General features: G+C 50.6%; 1 protein-coding gene across 1 annotated transcript in view; it reads left to right on the forward strand.

The window, feature by feature from the left end:
* Positions 1–4433, forward strand: part of PALM (paralemmin) — a 45248-nt gene that overhangs the window by 959 nt on the left and 39856 nt on the right. The window lies entirely within an intron of this gene.

A 4433-nucleotide genomic window follows, 5' to 3' on the forward strand; every position in this document is an offset into this window, starting at 1 on the left:
CTTTTCTGGGTACAGATGTGGGGTGGGACTCAGCATTACCTGGCTCAAATAGGCATGAGAGAAAGCTTGGGTTGACGATGGTGAGGAGGGGCTGCACTGGTGCTGCCCTGACTGGAACACCTGCCCCTCGCTCATTCCTTGCTCATGGTCCTTTCCCATGATGGCAGAGCAGGCTCCAGGCACAAGGGCAACAGCCCCTAGAACAAGTCACTCACCTCGTTCTGTTTCCGTGGATTTTGTCATAGTCACAGGAGATGGTTGTAAGGCTTGTGGTGGTCCTGGGAACTTTCTTTTAAAAATAAAATTTTAAAAAGAGAACCTGAAAAAATAAATTTAAGAATTTTACAAAATGTTGTTAAAGGATTAAACACGTTTTCCTTCGTTTAAGAATTTAAGGATTAAACATATTTTCATTAGTTTAAGACTTTAAGGATTTATTGAAAAGCAGCAGCTGATCACCGCGCTGTCGGGATAGATGGCTGATGCTGCAGAGATGGGACAAGGGTCGGGGTGGCAGAGCAGGGACGCTCTCCTGGTGGGGAGAGCTGGATGCCAGTCCTGCCCTGGGAGGACTTGTGGTGTTGGCCCCCGTGAGGCACTGCTCCTCTAGGAGCCTCAGGGTCTGGCTGGTAAAGTAATGATATTTTTGCTGAGGGCAGCCATTCTCAAATGCCCAAGCTGTATCCTGGCTCAAGGCAGGGCTCCAGCCCTGGGATAGGAGCTAGATCAGGGGTGGGCAAACTTTTTGACTCGAGGGCCACAATGGGTTCTTAAACTGGAACGGAGGGCCGGAACAAAAGCATGGATGGAGTGTTTGTGTGAACTAATATAAATTCAAACATCATTACATAAAAGGGTACGGTCTTTTTTTTTTTTTTTTTTTAGTTTTATTCATTTCAAATGGCCCGGATCCGGCCTGCTGGCCGTAGTTTGCCCACGGCTGAGCTAGATAGAGAGTGGAGCTGGGGCAGGACCTTCCCAGATTTCTTCCCACCCTCAGGCCTGGACATCTTTAAGAAGTCTCTGTTGGGTGCTAACTGGATCCTTAATGTTTCTTTCACACTTGCTAATCTCCCTTTTTAATGAGAGACACAGCCCGTTAAAAGGCAGCAATATCCAGTGATAATTGAATAACAAGCTCTCGTTTTCATTGTCTATTTTTCAGTGTTTTTACTCTGTGGCCGAGGCTTCTTGTTTTCCCAGTCTTGGTAACAGTGAAATGTTTCCTTCTAAAACCAGGGGGTTCGATTCAAACGGCGAGTGATGTGAAGGGAAGGAACAAGCAGATAATACTAGAGGTAGAGGCAGGAACATGGGAATGTGGTTCCAGAAGTGCTGGCATCATTTCTTTGCTTTAAAATCATTTAGTGAGCACTTGCTGTACACCTGCTCTGAGTGCTTTGTCCCTGTGAATTACTTCTCTTGATCGTTACAGCAGCCCTGTAAGGTGGGGAGACTGAGGCATGGAGAGATGATCTGACATGCTGGAGGCCACAGCTGCTAGGGGGAGGGCTTGGGTTTGCTGGGCTTCCTCATAGCGGCCAGGGTGGGAAGGGAATCTTTGTACCTTCCTATGTCCCAGGGACTTTGGCCTACAGGGTTCCTAGGTATTCTGGCATCAGCTTTCCAACCTGGTTGGTAGCCTTGGCCCCTGGGGGCATCTGCCCCTGCGCGCCCCCCCCCCTCTTCTGTGACTGCTGATTTGAGAGTAGGGCTTGGAAAGGGAGTGTTCTGACTCCTTATGAGAATGGGTATGTCACTCCCCCTCCCTGGGCCGCACTTTTCACATTCGGTGAGTGGAGACATGAACCTAGCTAGCCCCCTCCCAGGTGAGGCACAGTTAGAAGAGGAGTGGGTGCCATATGGACTTGGATCTTGTAATACCAACCCCAAGTGAGACCCACCCTCAAGCATCTCAGATTTTGATGCTGGGAAACGGGTTGATGCTCTGAAAAAAAAAATCACATCACCTCTTTTCAAGTCTGGGACCCTGCTCCCGTCCTTCCTTCCTCCACCAAGGAAGTGTCTTATCCATGCATTTGAGAAACACTCCCTCCTGGCCATCCTAGCCCCATGCTGGGTTAGAAGGCCTCAAAGGACGAGGTGGAGAGTAAGGTTTTTAGTCCTGTCCACCATGGACCTTTTCTGTGGAAGATATTTAAGGGGTGACCCGGTAGACAGAAGGGAGCACCTGGTAGAAAGAGTGGCCTGTGCGTTTCTGCGAGAGGTGGGAAAGCACTGGGAGAGGGAGCACTCTTTGGTTTGAGCTCCTGGGGCTAGGTCCTTACAGACCTCGAGTGCCCAGCTGGGGCCATGGGGAGCCATGGGTGGCGTCTGAGCAGGGGAGCAGTGAGAGCTGATGCCAGGCACAAGAAGAGACTCTTTAAAAACAAACAAACATTTTTTTATTGATTTCAGAGAGAAAAGGGAGAGGGAGAAAGAGATAGAAACATCAATGAGAGAGAATCACTGATCGGATGCCTCCTGCACACCCCCCACTGGGGATTGAGCCCACAACCTGGGCATGTGCCCTTGACTGGAATTGAACCCGGGACCCTTCAGTCCACAGGCCGACGCTCTATCCACTGACCCAAACCAGCTAGGGCTAGAAGAGACTCTTGCAGGTGAGGAGCCAGATTGGTGAGGAGCTAGTCAGGGTCTAGCCCAGCCGTGGGCAAACTACGCCCGTGGGCCGGATCCGGCCCGGTTGAAATGAATAAAACTAAAAAAAAAAAAAAAAAAGACCGTACCCTTTTATGTAATGATGTTTACTTTGAATTTATATTAGTTCACACAAACACTCCATCCATGCTTTTGTTCTGGCCCTCCGGTCCAGTTTAAGAACCCATTGTGCCCTCAAGTCAAAAAGTTTGCCCACCCCTGGTCTAGCCTTAGACGGGGCACGTGGGGGCAGCTCAGAGACAAGTGCCAAAGTCAGGGGAGCAGGACCCAATGTCTGGGTGGGCATAGACCTGATTTCAGAGTTTTGTGGTGCCAGAGCCATGCACAGGGCCAGGCTGTCCTGGTCAGAGAGAGGTGGCCCAGTCCCTGGACGCACAGAGAGGCTGGAAGGTGCCCTGGCCATGCCACCAAAGGGTCTGTGTGCAGCATCAGATGGCTAAGCAGAGGTCTTGAGTCTAAGGAGTGTGAAATCGGGCTGGGATGCCTGTCTCCTGCCCACGGGTTTCAAGCAAGAATTCAGGGACAGTCAAAGCCCGTCTCTGGGACAGTATGGATTGGGCTGAAAATTGAGAGGTAGAAACCAAGCCAGGCCTTGTGGAGGGCAGATTAGGTAAGGACCAAAGCGAGGCCGGGCTGTGTGGGGGTCACTGAGTGGACAAGGGTAGTGGTGGGACGGGGCCACGCCTCGGAGCCCGGCTTGGGTGAGCAGAGGGGGTGGGGGTCAGTGATGTGGGGGCCTTGAAGGCTGAGTGAAGGGAAGGGGCTTGCAGAGGGCTTGCAGGGAATGAAAAGGTGATGTGCTAGTAGTTTGTGTTCAAATCCTTTTGATCATGGAGAGTCTCAGGGCAGGGCCAGCAGGGCAGGACCCGTGCTCTGACCCTGGCCTGGCCCTTGGTGAGGGGGTCAGCATTTCTGCTCTATAAAGGTATACATTTATTTTTACCAGCTTTATTGAGATGTCATTCATACACCACACAATCCACCCACACAGCTGTACAACCATCACCTCTAATTCCAGAACATTCCATCAGCCCTAAAACAGGCCCCATCCCCTTTTGCAGGCATCCCCATCCCCGCCCCCGCTAACCCCCCCAGCCCTTGGCAACCACTAACTCCACTCTGTCTCTGGAATGTGCCTGTCCTGGACATTTCACATAAATGGAGTCACAGACTGTGTGGCCTTTTGTGTCTGGCTTCTCGCACTGAGCGTCATGTGTTCAAGGTTCATCCACATTGTAGCAAGAATCAGTGCTTCACTTCTTTTCATGGCTGAGTCATATTCCATTGAATGGATGGACCATATTGTGTTTATCCATTCATCGTTGATGGACGTTTGGGTTGTTTTATATATTAATTTGTACAGTCACTTCCAAGGTAGTCGGGGCCTGTCCCTTGCTGGATGTGGGCAACCCAGATCCTGTTTTAGATCAATGTGACAGTGTTTCTTTCTTTCTTTTCTTTTTTTAAAAAATATATTTTCATTGACCTCAGGGAGGAAGGAAGAGGGAGAGACAGAAACACCCACGAGGAGAGAGAATCATGGTGGATCGGCTGCCTCCTGCAAGTCCCCCACTGGGGATCGAGCCCCCAACCTGAGCATGTGCTCTTGTCCGGAGTCGAACCTGGGACCTTACAGTTCACAGGCTGATGCTCTATCCACTGAACCAAACCGGCCAGGGCAACAGTGTTTCTTTAAAAGGAAAAAATGGAGGTGGCCATAAGACAGGTGGTTAGTCCAGGGGGGGGCAGGA

Source organism: Myotis davidii, unplaced genomic scaffold, assembly GCF_000327345.1.
Source record: "Myotis davidii unplaced genomic scaffold, ASM32734v1 scaffold198, whole genome shotgun sequence".
In the NCBI taxonomy this organism is placed as follows: domain Eukaryota; kingdom Metazoa; phylum Chordata; class Mammalia; order Chiroptera; family Vespertilionidae; genus Myotis; species Myotis davidii.